Source organism: Macrobrachium nipponense, chromosome 33 (assembly GCF_015104395.2).
Source record: "Macrobrachium nipponense isolate FS-2020 chromosome 33, ASM1510439v2, whole genome shotgun sequence".
NCBI lineage: Eukaryota > Metazoa > Arthropoda > Malacostraca > Decapoda > Palaemonidae > Macrobrachium > Macrobrachium nipponense.
Window position 1 is genome coordinate 19,177,506 of NC_087219.1, and position 16,376 is coordinate 19,193,881.

The 16,376-nt window shown below is 39.4% G+C and overlaps 1 pseudogene; it reads right to left on the bottom strand.

The window, feature by feature from the left end:
* LOC135202779 (protein zer-1 homolog) overlaps nucleotides 1-16,376 on the bottom strand; it is a 116,307-nt pseudogene that overhangs the window by 63,528 nt on the left and 36,403 nt on the right.

Here is a 16,376-nt window from a genome sequence, read left to right on the forward strand (position 1 = left end):
TTCCGAACAGGCTGAACACTGAGCCCACTAAGTAGCTGTTAATGCAATGGGTGTCGACACTAAGGGAGGATTCTCCCTGGACGCGATGGAGTAACCCTCTCTCAGAACCTTCAAAATCCACTGTTCTACTGTCTCTGACTTCCCATTTCTCCAAAAAATTGGAAAAGCCTGGCTGCCAATGGTACATGGAAGACCGGATTTTCATTTTCAAACGGAGGTTTGGTGCAAGTCTTCTTAGTTGGTTTGACTGAATGCAAATTTTTTGTGGTGAGGCTTGGCAAGCAACCTGCTCTATGCCAAAAAAGGGAGGGTGGTGGTTTTGGAGAGGGGGGACCATTTTGGTACAAACAAGGCTGAATCTTTGGAAAATTTGGCCTTGACTGAGCAAGAATCTTGGGTGGAACTCTTTTTGGAGGTCTGAATGGCTATCTCCGGCAAAACGAAGCAGCCAATTCCATAGAGTCATCCCTAATGGCTTTGTCCGCACATGAAACGGACACCCAACCAATCTGAGGATAAATGCCCTGCAAGACTGCAACAGTCCTCAATCTTCTTTTGAGTGTTCCTAAGGTCCAATCTATAAAGGTTAACACTTCAAACACTTTGAAAAAAATTTTCACTAGAGGGTCGAGCTCCGTCGACATGAACACGATTTTCGCCGACGCAAAAGCCAATATGCAAGACAAATCAATAAAACCAGAGAAGTCCTCCTGGGAGGAGGCAGCAACTCCCAAAGCAGGACCTTCCCCAGCAGTATAAAAGTGGTATCTCCTATGTGAAAGTCAGAGGAACTCAATTTGACTGCATTTTGTTACTGAATGGACTCTTGAGTCTGATTACCATAAAAATATTTTATACACACTGGCTTGACTTCTGACCTTGGAGTAGAAGTCCATTGATCTTCAATAGTCTACAAGCTGGTGCTCTTCAACTGGGCCACTCTGGAGAAAAGCGTTCCAGACTGTCCCACACCGCTTGCAGGGGAGTGGAGAAGAGCAATCTGCCACTGTTACATGCCTCTTCAAAGGCCGTGACTCGTCAGGAAAGTGCCAACGGCACCTCTTGTCTGGACTGGAATCCGAAGCATTAGAAGATACTTGATGCACATCCTTTTGGATGGCTTTCCAACAAGGCCTGGCCCTGGGAATGGACAACAGGCTCAACTGAGGGGAGACTATCCATGGGCAGAACCCACCAATCTCCCTTGGACTTCCTATATGCCTCCTCCCAGGTTTAGGGGAGTATCACAATGAGCCTTGCCTAGGAGCGTCGGCGGGATGAGCAGCCACCTCCCCCACTGACACTGCACTTGCACTTTTTCACTAACTCTGTTCATGAGGGCCTTAATGGATGGCCCAAATTGGGCCACAGTATTTGCAACGAGACCAAACCTCTGGTCAAATCTGGCTTACAAACTGACAATGGGAATTGGGGTCGGGAAGCATGGGAGCCAGGTAAAGGAGTAGGTGGAACAGTCGGAGGGCAGGTTATGGGAGAAAAAGGCAGTTAAAGGATTAGATAAAACAGGCAAATCGGCTACACCCGACTTAGGAATAGACTCTTAAAAAAGCAAAATTCTAGCTTTGGCTCTAGCAGCAGCCTTGCTATTCTCTCTCTCAGGCTTGTCTAAATGAGCCTTTAACATCTTCCATTCTCCCTGATCCTAGTCCTTGCATTCACTACAAGTAAAATCAGTTGTGCAAATCTGTCCCCCACAATTAATACAGATGGTATGCAAATCGTAAGAGGTTTTCGTTAGTCTAGTCTTGCAGCCCTTGCTGCAAAAACGAATACTAGATACACTAGAGTCAGACATGGTCTATGAATAATGTCTTAATCAGTGAAAAAACAGATCCAAAAAACCCTTAACTATCTACAAATAGGAATGAAGGCTACCAAATAAAAGAATACTTCACCAATATGGAGAGTAAATACAACCATATGGCAACAAAATTCCAAAATAAAGCTGCTCATGCAACTGAAGTTCAGTCGTTAACCCTTAAACGCCGAAGCGGTAAAAAAAAAAATGTCTCCCGTGTGCCGGAGGTGTTTCAGAGTGAGCGCGGAAGCGGAAAAAATATTTTTTTTCAAAAAATCACAGCGTGCTTAGTTTTCAAGATTAAGAGTTCATTTTTGGCTCCTTTTTTTGTCATTGGCTGAAGTTTAGTATGCAACCATCAGAAATGAAAAAAAATTATCATTATCATATATAAATAATGCGATATATGATAGCGCAAAATCGAAATTTCATATATCAATTGTATTCAAAATCGCGCTGTGCGCAAAACGGTTAAAGTAACAAGTTACTTTTTTTCATTGTAATGTACTCTACATTGCGATCATTTTGGTATATAACACATTATAAAAACGATAAAAGCAACACAGAGAAAATATTATCACAAAATAATGCATGAACTTCGTAACGCTGCGGACATAAACAATATTTTTTTCAAAACCAAAAAATTCACCATAAATCTAAATATTGTCCTAGAGACTTCCCAATTTCTTTCAAAATAAAGACAAGTGATTGAATATGACTATACTGTAAGAGTATTAGCTTACAAATGCAGTTTTTTTCAACCATATCTGATGAGTTAAAGTTGACCAAATATCAAATTTTTTAATATATTTTTTTTTATATGGAATTATTTCGGAAATAAGAAAAAGCTACAACCTTCAAATATTTTTAGTTTTATTCTACATGAAATTGCGCACATTTTTATATAAAACTCTATAAAATGCCTAATATGAAACGGAGCAAATATTCCGAGAATGGGACGTACGCATTTCGGAGATTTGTGGCGGAGAATCCACACGCGGAGGGAAGGAAAGTTTTTTTTTTTTTTTTTAAATTCACCATAAATCGAAATATTGTGCTAGAGACTTCGAATTTGTTTCAAGATGAAGACAAATGACTGAATATTACTAGACTGTAAGAGTTTTAGCTTACAATTGTGTTTTTCGACCATTTCGGTAGAGTCAATGTTGATCCGAACGTGGTTTTTTTTTCTCTATTATCGTGATTTATATGCAAATATTTCAAAAATGAGAAAAGCTACAACCTTCAATTAATTTTGTTGCATTCAACATGAAATTGCACACATTTTCATATATAAAACTTTATGTAACGGCTTAATTTAAAATGGTGGCAAACATTACCACAATCGCACGTATGATTTTTCGGAAGAGTTACCGCGCAGACGTAAAGAAAATTTTATTTTTTCATAAATTCACCATAAATCGAAATATTGTTCTAGAGACTTCCAATTTGTTGCAAAATGAAGGTAAATGATTGAATATTACTAGAATATAAGCGTTTTAGCTTACAATTGCGTTTTTCGACCATTTCGGTAGAGTCAAAGTTGACCGAAGGTTGAAAATTTGTCACTTATCATTTTTTATATGAAATATTTTCAAAATTGATAAAAGCTACAACCATGGGTTTTTTTAGTTGTATTGTGCATGAAATTGCGCACATTTTCATATATAAAACTTTATGTAACGGCTAATTTAAAATGGTGCAAACATTACCACAATCGCATGTATGATTTTTTTCGGAAGAGTTACCGCGCGGACGTAAGGAAATACTTTTTTCATAAATTCACCATAAATTGAAATATTGTGCTAGAGACTTCCAATTAGTTGCAAAATTAAGGTAAATGATTGAATATTACTCAAATATAAGAGTTTTAGCTTACAATTGCGTTTTTCGACCATTTCGGTAGAGTCAAAGTGACCGAAGGTGAAATTTTGGCACTTATCATTATTTATATGAAAATATCTCAAAACTGATAAAAGCTACAATCATGAGTATTTTTTTGTTCTATTCTACATAAAATGCACACATTTTCATATATAATACTCCATGTAACGGCTAATTTAAAATGGTACAAAAATTATGTCAAAGTGACAAAATAATTTCAGAGATGTGTCACAGATACTTTTTAGTGCGGCAAGAAAGAAATTCGCGCTTGCGCGCCTGCGTAACAATTATAAACAAAACAACACCTTGATCCGTGAACTCCCAGCATCCCCCAAGGCGTGTGATTCAAGAGTTTTCGGCTGGTAGGCATAAAAGTATTTTTCGCGAATTTTTAAAAAAACTTTGTATGTCGACGTAAAATACGTCCAGTCGGCGTTAAAGGGTTAACTGGCAGAAACGAATTGAGCTCTTCGCTGTGTTGTACCTATTTTTTCACGAAAGTAGGCAAGCTAATCACCTATACTAAAACAGCAGAAGTGCTCCTGTGAATTCAAAATTTAAGCTGCTAATTACATTAGCAATGTAATTACTTGGTAAGTTACATGAAATATTCTTTTAACTGTAATGAAGTGTGACAAGACCATAAGCACAATATCTTGACTTCTCAGAAGGCTTGTCAAAAGGATTAATTATCACATGAAAGGTGTAATGACAGCAAGACAAAATGAAAGAATTTTACAATGGTAGGTCAGATGAGGCCAAAGGGAATGGACAAACAGTAAAAGGCAGAAATTAATGCAGATAAGGGTAAAGTGATGTCTTAGCAATCTTTGTATCATTTAAAAGGAGTTGCACAAAAGCATTATGTTAAAAAAATATTCCCTTAAAGAATCAATATATCAAGCAAATAATGGGCAATATACAAGCTAATTGATGCACATTAAAGAGGGTAATGGGTACCAGAAAGACTCAATGAAACTAATTATGTTACAGTATCATAAACAATCCATGAGCTAGTTATGTTACAGTGCCATAAAAAACAATCTTGAGTTAAAGTGTATCAGGAAAACTTGAGACAAGCACTGATGTTGATCTTGAGCCATTGCAATTTGTCATAATAATAGAGGAGGCTACAAAGCAAAGCCCAAAGAAGCTGCTAGATGTAGATGGCCTAGTTTAAACATCAGAATCTGAGGAAGAATTTGTTGCAAATGTTTAAAAGGTGGAAGAGTGGGGTGGAGAGGAGAGGTGTGAAAATCAACACATAAACTTGAAATGATTGGAAAATAGCGAAGGAAAAAAATAGCCAGGAAAGTGGCCACACTGACGATGTGAGAAAGGTGTCAAGGTGAGCTCAGTAATGGGTTTATACCAAATATAGCAGATGGTGTGCAAGAGATGCTCAGGAGGCAAAAATATACACTGAACATAGAATAAAAGATTTTCAATGGGGTAAAAGACAGGTGGAGCACCTTAAAGTGTCATGTCATAAAAGAAGGGCAAGATGTAGAAGAGGCTGAATATTTCTTCAGCACATACTGGACCATAAAGCAGTGAGAAAGAGCAGCAATAACCTTAATGATGTTGAGAGGCTGCTGGATTACCATCAAATAAAAGACACATTACATTAACCCTTTAACGCCAATTGGACGTATAAACATCGATATAAAATTGTCTGTTGGTGCCGATTGGACGTATATATTACATCGATATAAAATTTTTTTTTAAATTTGCAGAAAAATAGTTCACGGATCAAGGCGTTGTTTTGTTTACAATCGTTACGCAGGCGCGCAAGCACAAATTTCTTTCTCCTCGCACTAAAAAGCATCAGCGACATCTCTCAGAAATTATTTCGTCACTTTGACATAATTTTTGCACCATTTCATATTAGCCATTACATGGAATATTATAAATGAAAATGTGCACAATTTCATGTAGAATACAACAAAAAAAAACAAAAAAAACTCATGGTTGTAGCTTTTATCAGTTTTGAAAATTTTCATATAAAATAACGATAAGTGTCAAAATTTCAACCTTCAGTCAACTTAGACTCGACCGAAATGGTCGAAAAACACAATTATAAGCTAAAAACTTATATTCTAGTAATATTCAATCATTTACCTTCCTTTTGCAACAAATTGGAAGTCTCTGGCACAATATTTTGATTTATGGTGAATTTATGAAAAAACTTTTTCCTATGTCCGCCCGCAGGAGGGGTAATTCCGAAAAAATCATAAATTTTTTTCCGTTGCCGATTGTCGTAATGTTTGCACCATTTTAAATTATGTCGTACATAGTTTTATATATGGAAATGTGCGCAATTTCATGTAGAATAAAACAAAAAAACAACTTATGGTTGTAGCTTTTATCAGTTCTGAAATATTTCATATAAATAATGACAAGTGCCAAAATTTCAACCTTTGGTCAATTTTGACTCGACCGAAATGGTAAAAAAATTTAATTGTAAGCTAAAACTCTTACATTGTAGTAATATTCAAATATTTACCTTTATTTTGCAACAAATTGGAAGTCTCTAGCACAATATTTTGATTTATGGTGAATTTATGAAAAAAAAAAAAACATTTTCCTTACGTCCGTGCGGTAACTCTTCCGAAAAGAAAAAAATCAGAAATGTTTTTTGTCCGATTGTCGTAATGTTTGCACCATTTTAAATTAGCCATTACATGAAGTTTTATATGAAAATGTGCACAATTTCATGTAGAATACAACAATTAAACAACCCATGGTTGTAGCTTTTATCAGTTTGAAATATTTTCATATAAATAATGATGTGCCAAAATTTCAACCTTCGTCGTCAACTTTGACTAGACCGAAATGGTAAAAAAACGCAATTGTAAGCTAAAACTATACATTCTAGTAATATTCAAATATTTACCTTTATTTTGCAACAAAATTGGAGTCTCTAACACAATATTTCAATTTATGGTGAATTTATGAAATAAACTTTTTCCTTACGTCCGCACGGTAACTGAAAAATCATAAATGTTTTTTCGTCCGATTGTCGTAATGTTTGCACCATTTTAAATTAGCCGTTACATAAAGTTTTATTTATAGTATATGAAAATGTGCGCAATTTCATGTAAATACAAAAAACAATCCATGGTTGTAGCTTTTATCAGTTTTTTTGAAAATATTTTCATATAAATAACGATAAATAGAAAAAAAAAATTAGTCCTTTCGGTCAACTTTAACTCGACCGAATTGGTCGAAAAAAAACTGCAATTGTAAGCTACCAACACTTACAGTCTAGTAATATTCAATCAATTACCTTCATTTTGCAACAAACGGAAAGTCTCTAGCACAATATTTCGATTTATGGTGAATTTTTGAAAACATCTTTTTTTTATGTCCACGCATTATGAATTCATGCATCATTTTGTGATATATTTTCTCTGTGTTGCCTTGATCATTTTACAATGTGTTATATACCAAAATGATGGCAAATTTAGGTGTTACGATACAACGAAAAAAATTAACTCGTTAGCTTTAACCGTTTTCCTTTCAGCGCGATGTGTATCAATTACATATATATATTACATTTTTCCACTGTCATATATCCCAATATTTATATGTGATAATGATATTTTTTTCATTTCTGATGGTTGCATACTAACCTTCAGGCAATGACAAAAGAAGGAGCCAAAAATGAACTCTTAATCTTGAAAAACTAAGCGTGCTGTGTTTATTTAAAAAAAAAAAAAAAAAAATTTCCGCTTCGGCGCCTCACCTCACGATTGCCGCCAGCATGCGGGATGACGATTTTTAAATACTGCTTCGGTGTTTAAGGGTTAATAAACAGGATAAACTTGCATATGCATAAGGCCTGTATATGCGGTCCCCGGTTAATGACAGACTCGGTTAATGGCGATCCGGTTTTATGGCAGGCCTTAACGGGCCAAGTTTCGGTTATCGGTGCCGTAAGATGCTGATAATGCCATAATGCACCATTATATACATAACAGACATGCCATCAACTGAAGCTTTGCGCCATAAGGGTCATAAATCAACGTGTTTCGGTAAATGGGGGTTTTCACTCATCAGCAGCACCCCACCAAAAATGGAACCCCCCCGATAACCAGGGACTGCCTATCTACTTTAACCATGAGACATGGGTGTTGACAAACAAAATGGAGATTTTGAAAAAATTTGAATAATTAAAGGCAAATTTATATTACAAATGATGATGTAACAGAGTTTTTGTGATTTTAATACTAGTTAAGAGAGATGGTTTGGACTATGATAAAAGAGGGAAGAAGAGGAATTGAGAGAAAAGCAGTAAGTATAGAAGAAGCAGGGCAAAAACCAGTGGGAAACGCTCAAGTAGAAATTGTAAAGAAAAAGAGGTCACATGAAAACCTATGGCAGACAAGAATTTAGACACAAAGTGTGTAAGAAAGAAAAGAGTGGAGAAAAAACTTATTCCATGTCTAATCCCACGAAAGGAAAAGCAGACATAAAAACTTGAAAGTGACGAATTATCGATGAGAAGCTCTCTGAATGCATTTATATAACTTTGCCCACACACCCCCCTAAAAAAAAAGAAAAAAAATCATCCATTGTCATGATACTCACATCATCGCAATCTCTGTACTCATCAAACGTTCCATCTCCAGCTAAATTTGTGCCTGAGATATCAAGACCATTTAAGTTGGGTAAGCTTGACACTAAATCTGCCAAGACTGTATCCGGTGACTCAAACATCCCATACTTTTTGTTGGCTTGAGATATATCAAGAAACCTGAAAGGAAAATAGAAAAATCTTTTCATATCAAATTTATTCATTCTTCAAAAAAATGGGATGGTTATGAGAAAAATTATGTATGTATGTAAACACAATATCCTCACACAATTGCTGAAAATGAGTACTATTATAGGAAGGTTAAACATCCTTGATAAATCTTCCCTCTCTTGGTATACTACAGAACACTTACAAAACATATTTCTTTTAATTATATTCTATTCCTGAACATGAGTACTGTTTGCATGATTGACTGAATGACTAATTAAGCATAACTTGACTCACAAGAGTACGTATAATAATTATGTCATGTGTGAAAACTGAGTCATCTTAGACATTACAATTAGTCATCTCATGCCATGTTGGCAAAATGAGGCAGCGCTGTAGTCTTTTTGAGTTTCCAGTGAAAGCTTCTTTGCCTCATGCTGCATTAAAGCATAATGTCTTTCTTAAGCTATTTTACCGATTAATTAAATTAGAATGTGCTTCAGTTCCTTGGCATATCTTCATCATACATACTGACTCAGTTCCTTGGCATATCTTCATCATATATACTGACTAAGTTCCACATGTTCACACTAACTTTAATGTAACCCAATTTACTGCATTTTGTTACTTAATGGACTCTTGAACCTGATTACCATAAAAATATTTTGTACACACCGGTTTGAGTTCTGTGACCTTGGAGTAGAAGCCTAATGATCTTCAATAGTCTACAAGCTGCAGTTCATTTGCATCACAATGTTTTACAGATTTATCCTCTTCCACGTCTATAAACCTTTGTGGGCACAAGCTAGGTTCTCAAATGACAATGAAAAGGCTCATCCAGTGGACTGGGATGGTAACTAAAGGCACCGTCTTGGCGAGCCTCAAACATACACACATAAACCACGTTGGTTATCGGTAAGAATGTTTTTGATCCAGGATTCCAAGCAAAGACTGAAACTAGTAGCTGCGGCACTTCCAGTCTTCCTCACCATCAGTAACGATGAAAAAGACCTCTTGCTTCATGCAGTGAGAGATACTATCCTTTATTTGTGGACGATCAGAGACTATAGGAGTGATACCCCAGACTGTTCATCCCCACAGGGTAATGGAAAACAAATGCAAAAGGTCAGATTACTTCAACCTCTGTTACTTTTAAATTACATTTGGAGTTATCTCTTAAGTGTATTTACCTGTTGTTAAAAGATGTCCGGGGATCATTATCTTCCACTTCATTTTAACTTATTACCACTGCAAAGTTACTGGCTACATCATCTCATTGTGACAAAAGTGTATTTCCTTTCTGTACCTGACTAACTCTGATCTAATACAACCACCTTGACTGTCATGACAAACTAGTAACATCTAAACATTAACTCTACAAGTTGACAGGTTAGCTGGATTCCTCATAATGGAATGGAATGGAATGGAATGGGATATGGGATTTTGGCCATAGGCTTAGAAATAAGACCAAGAGGGTTTCAATCTAAGAAGATGGGTGTCATGGTCTTCAGGCTGAGAAAAATAAAAGTGAAATTTAAAACAGTTTATACATTCCATACAATATCATTTACACAGCTACTCACATTAAATACATTTACACGGTTTACATACACCAAGTTAAACACAAATAAAACATAATAAAAATCTAAATATAAAATAATTTTATAATAACAATGACATTTCTACAGTAAAAATAGATTTTGTATACACTTACCAATTAAGTACCTATACTTCTGGAGAAGCACAGGTACAACACAGCTAAGACCATCATTCGGTTTTTACCTTATGTCCATAAGAGGGGAGGAGGGCGGGCTCCGTTCATGTAATTATTTGGTAAGCATATAGAGAAACTAATTTTTTAAAGTAAATACATAACTGAATCCTAAACTGACCGGAGGTGGGAATATACTGCTCCAAAAACACTCAGTGAAAGGGATGAATTTGTAGTAGCTTAGCTAGCATTAATAAAATGCCTGATGTAACCTACCTGGTGTGAGAGAGCTCCAGCAGGAAGATACTGCCTCTGGTGAGCCTGCCTCAACCTTTAGAGACATGGCAGTAAAGCCAGGTGTCGCCCCTAATTCAGTGGGATGCTTTGCAGTCAAGGAGTACTCCTATGGTTGCCAAAGCTACCAAAACACAAGCCCTTGCCCTGGGCAATAACACAAAATGACCAGAAAAACCAAAAAACCAGTTACATGAACTTCAACAAAAAACAATCACCATACCCATCTATACCCCAAACAAGATTGCTGGGTACTCCAAGTCCACAGTAACCTTAAGCTTCCCAAAACTCAACGACCACTGTCAGGAAAGTTAAAATAAGAGAATAGATACATATACGTATTCTCCTACCCTTTGTTTCCCCCCCAGTACCACGCCAACTATATATAAGGGTTTTCATAAAGGGTTTTAAAGCACTACAATTACCATAAACTGGGTTTTAAAGCACTACAATTATTATCAAACTATCTTGATGTCATGTACATAAAAATTCAAAAATACAGATTTACATCTCCAGAATGTAGCTTGTACAATCAAAATAAGACCTGAAAATCATGAAAGTGGCCACTGCCTGCACTTCATGGGCCTTACAAATAGGAAAATCTTCTAAAACACCTTTGAGTGAGATTCAGAAATTTCTCAGAAAAAAAGTCAAGGCATTTTAGACACAAGACACGATGGGTCCTTGACCAAGCACCAAAGGTTAGGGGAGTGGCCTCGGATTGCCTTAGTTCTTTCCAAGTAAAATTTCAATGCTCTTACGGGGCATAAAGTCCTTTCTTGATCCACAGGACCGAGGATGTCAGTCAGCGATTTATTCTTGAAGGAGTGAGGCCAAGGATTAGGTGTAGTTTCATTTTTTGCAAGACAACCCAAAATGAATGAACACACTGTGTCCCCTTGTGAAAACCCACATCTTTATGTAGGGCTTGAATCTCACTTACTCTTTTAGCTGTAGCTAAACACCAAAAACGTGTGTCTTCCTTGTTAGATCCCTCAGGTTAGAAGATTGAATGGGTTTGAATAGAGGACCTGAATCCATTTCAGAACAACATAAGATTTCAGACAATAAAACCTTCTCCCCTCTTGGTTGTCTCAAAAGATCTAATCAAACCGCTGAGGTCTTCATTTGATGACAAATCCAGTCCCGTGTCTAAACACGGCCCTATACACTTTGATCTCATGTCTGCAGTTAACTGTCAAAAGTTCTTAAAAATAGCAGAAAGTATGCTATTTGGGCTACAGTGGTAGAAGATGAGATATCATGTCTTCACACCAGCTGCAAAAAGACAGATCACTTGCCTGATAAATGTTAGTGGAAGATTGGCATCTTCACTAACTATTGCCTCTGCATCTGGTCTTGAAAAGCTTTTTGCTCTGACAAGCTTCCTGACAGTCTGAAGTCTGTCATAGTAAGAGTGGATAGAAGTCTTGGGAAGTCCACAAGGAGGTTGAGGAGATCTGGGAACTAATCTTTTTGTGGCCAAAAGGAGGCCACTAATGTCACTGAGAGGTTGCTGTGTGACCTGAATTTATTATTACATCCCTCTTCATACTGAAGGGTGGAATACGTTTAACATCGAGATTCGACCAGTCCTGGATCATAGCCTCCCTTGCCATGTGAGAGGATACTGGGCTGGCGAACAATATAGGGGAAGTCAATGATCCCTTGTCATTGCAAACAGATCTACTGACGTTTCCCCCACTGCCTCCATAAATTGGTGCACACTTGTGGATTGAGTGTCCACTCCGTCAATAGTACCTGATTGCAACTACTTAATTGGTCCGCAATGACATTTTTTTCCCACATAAACTGGTGACAATTTGGGTGTGTTGTCGTGAGCCCAAAGGAGAAGATCCCTGGCTGCCTGAACAGGGAGAACGAGTGTCCCTCCTTGGTTCTTTATATAAGCCACCAGCACCGTCGCATTGTCCGAATGAATGATGACTGTGGAGTTGTGGGACTGCTGTAGCAAAGTGTTGAACAGGGCCAAATGAACTTCCTTGAGTTCCCTCATGTTTATGTGTAAGTTCTTCTCCGAACTGGACCACATCCCCGAAACTTCTACATTCTCCAGGATGGCGGCCCAACCCAGGTCAGATGCGTCTGAGTATAGTGTGTGGTAGGGATTCAGAGAGAACAGAGACTTACCCCTCTGCAAACCTTCCTTCTATGAGCCACCACTTGAGGGTTCTCTTGATTTCCTGAGGTGATCAGGAACACAAAGGGCCTTGAGGAAAAATAACTGAAGTGGTCTCATATGCAGCCTTCCCAAGGGCACAAATTTTTCTATGGACAAAAGGGTCCCTAGAAGGCTCATCTATTGTTGCAGTACACGGATAGGTGAGACAGGAACTTTTCCGTTTGTCAGACGGAAAAGCCCGAAAACTCTGAGATTCTATCTCACTCCCCACCAAATATAGAATCAAACTGAGTTGGGACTTGGATTCATTGATCAGGAGACCCAGATTCTGGTCCAACTAAAGTCTCTTGAATGCCATCCATGCATTTTGACCTCAATGGGGAGCGAAGGACCCTGTCTAGATACAGACAAACGTTGATCCCTACTAGGTGCACCGCCACTTTGCCAGCATGGTAAGGACTGGTTAAAAACTTAGGGAGGAGCTGACAGGCCAAAAACACAGAGCACGAAATTGGAAGACCTTGTCCTGGAACGTAAACATGTTATTGTTATTATACAATTAGTTTGTTCATACTTACCTGGCAGATATATATATAAGCTGTATTTTCTGAAGTCCGACAGGAATTTCAAAACTCGCGGCACACGCAGTGGGCGGCCAGGTGGTAGTACCCATTCCGCCGCTGGGAGGCGGATATCAGGAACCATTTCCCATTTTCTATTCATATTTTATTAATGCCTCTGTCTCCTGAGGGAGGAGGGCGGGCACTTTAATTATATATATCTGCCAGGTAAGTAGAACAAACTTAATTGTATAATAACAATAACATTTTGTTCATGCCACTTACCTGACAGATATATATATAGCTGAATCCCACCTTCGGATGGTGGGAAGAGACAGAATAGGATTTTTAGGAAACTTAAATTAAGTAGATGATATACATCTTGGTTCCTCACCTGTTTGCAAAGTAGACTATGTGATTACTGTCACGTAAGGCTGCTTTTGCTTAAATCAGAGTTGCCAGCCAGGTGGAGACCTGTAGTTGCTGGTGCGCTCTGGATGATCTGTCAACGGGTACGAGACCTCAACGTGACAAGACCATCGAGGCCATACAAATGAGGGCAACGAAGCAACTGACCACCACCTGACCAACTATTCACAAAAAACCCCTTAAAACTAACTAAAGGATGGGAGATCTTCACATAAGACTCACCACAACCTAAAAACACAACAACAAACTAACCTAATCCTAACTAAGGGATAGGGAAAGAGCTACTTCCGGACCCCAATACTGTGTCCGCAGAAACGTATGGCCCCAGTGCATTACAATCGTCATACTCGTTCTCACATCCCTTAGGTAATGTGAGGCGAAGACGGAGTTACTCCTCCAAAAGGTGCAATCAAGGATGTCCTTGATTGACTGTTCTTTTGGAAGGCAAGAGAGGTAGCGACGGCTCGAACTTCGTGCGCTTTCACTCATAGAGCTCAAATCAGTCTTCTGGAAAGATGAATGAGCCTCCTGAATGATGTCCCTTAGAAAGAAAGCAACAGCATTCTTCGATAAAGGTAACTGGTGGTCTTCACAGAGCACCAGAGATTACCTGAGGGACCTCTTACCTCTTTCGTTCTATGCACGTAGAACTTGAGAGCCCTGACCGGGCACAGGACTCTCTCTGGTTCTTGGCCCACCAGACTTGACATACCCTTGATCTCGAAAGTCTTCGGCCAAGGGTTCGAAGGATTTTCATTCTTCGCCAAGAAAGTTGGGTTCAACGAGCAGACAGCATTGTCTCCTTTGAATCCCATTAACTTGCTAAACGCTTGAATTTCACTAACTCTCTTAGCCGTCGCAAGAGAAGTTAGGAAAAAGAGACCTTCCTTGTCAGGTTCGAAGAGACGCTGCCTGAAGCGGTTCGAAAGGGCTTGACATAAGGAATTTAAGGGACTAGTTCAAAGGTTCCATGATGGAAGTCTCATTTGAGGAACCTTCGGTCTCGAAAGACCTTTAAAAGGTCATGAATGTCCTTGTTGTCAGACAGGTCAAGGCCTCTGTGCCTAAAAACGCTGACAACATGCTTATATATCCCTTGATGGGTAGGGACCGCTAATTTCTGCACATTCCTGAGGAAGAGCAGAAAATCAGCTATTTGGTTCACAGAGGTCGAGGAAGAGGAAACTTCCCTCCTTTTACACCATGCCCTGAAGGAAGCCCACTTCGATTGGTAAACAGCTCTTGTGGAAGCACGTCTTGCATGTGAGATTGCTCTCGCAGCTGCTTTTGAAAAACCTCTCGCTCTGGCCAACTTTTCGATAGTCTGAACGCAGTCAGACCCAGAGCGGAGAGGTTTTGGTGAACCTTTCGAAGTGGGGCTGTTTGAGTAGATCTTTCCTCCAGGGCAATGTCCTTGGAAAGTCTACAAGGAAAGACATGACCTCTGTGAACCATTCTCTCGCTGGCCACATCGGAGCGATCAGGTTAACTCGTCCCTCTGAGGCCGCAAACTTCCTCATGACTTCCCCCAAAATCTTGAATGGTGGGAAGGCGTACAAGTCTAGACCCGTCCAATTCCAAAGCAAAGCGTCTACCGCGATTGCTTCGGATCCAGGACCGGGGAGCAGTAAAGAGGAAGTCTCTTGGTCCTTGACGTCGCGAATAAGTCGACCAGTGGACGTCCCCACAACGTCCAAAGGTCTCGACAAACGTCTTCGTTCAAGGTCCCATTCCGTCGGTAGGACTTGTTCCCGACGACTGAGAAGATCTGCCCTGACGTTTTGCACTCCTGCAATGAATCTCGTCAGGATAGTCACATTTCTTCTCTTTGCCCACAGCAGATCTCTCTCGCTAGGGAAAACAACGTTCTGGAGTGTGTTCCTCCCTGATTTTTTAAATAAGCGAGTGCTGTGGTATTGTCCGAGTTTATCTGAACAATCCTGTTCTCCAAACTCCTTTCGAAGAACTGCAGGGACAGAAATACTGCTGCCAGTTCTTTGACATTTATATGCCAGGCTACCTGTTCCCCTCTCCAGGAGCCTGACACTTCCTTCCCTCCTAGTGTTGCTCCCCAGCCCGTGATGGAAGCGTCGGAGAACAACACTAGGTCGGGCTCAGAAGACTTAGGGACACGCCCTCCTGAAGCTTCTGAGGGTCCAACCACCATCTTAGATGGTTCTTGATCGGAAGCGATATTCTCAATATGGCATTGAGATCGTCCTTGGCCTTCCACTCGTCCGCAAGGAAAAATTGGAGAGGCCTGATGTGCAGTCTTCCCAAGGAAACAAACCTTTCTAGCGAGGAAATGGTCCCCAGCAGACTCATCCATTCCCTCGCCGAGCAGTCTCTTTCCTTTAGAAAGGCTGAGATCTTTTCTAGCCTAGGCGCTGAACGTTCCTGGGACGCCGCTGACGTTCCTGGACGGAAACACTCGAAAAGCCATGAATCCATCTGAATCCCCAGATACCACGATGGACTGTGTTGGGGTCAGATGCGACTTTTCGAGGTTGACCAGAAGTCCCAGGGACTTCGCTAGGGCTAAAGTGAACTGCAAGTCCTTCAGACACTTCTCCTCTCGACGACTCCTGATCAGCCAGTCGTCGAGGTACAGGGAAACTCTTATTCCCGAAGAGTGTAGCCACCTCGCTACGTTCTTCATTACTACAGTGAACACCATTGGAACCGTGGTCAGTCCGAAACACATAGCTCTGAACTGCCACACTTTTTTGTCTAAGACAAACCTTAGATACTTTCTTGAAAGAGGGTGGATCGGGGATGTGAAATTGTAC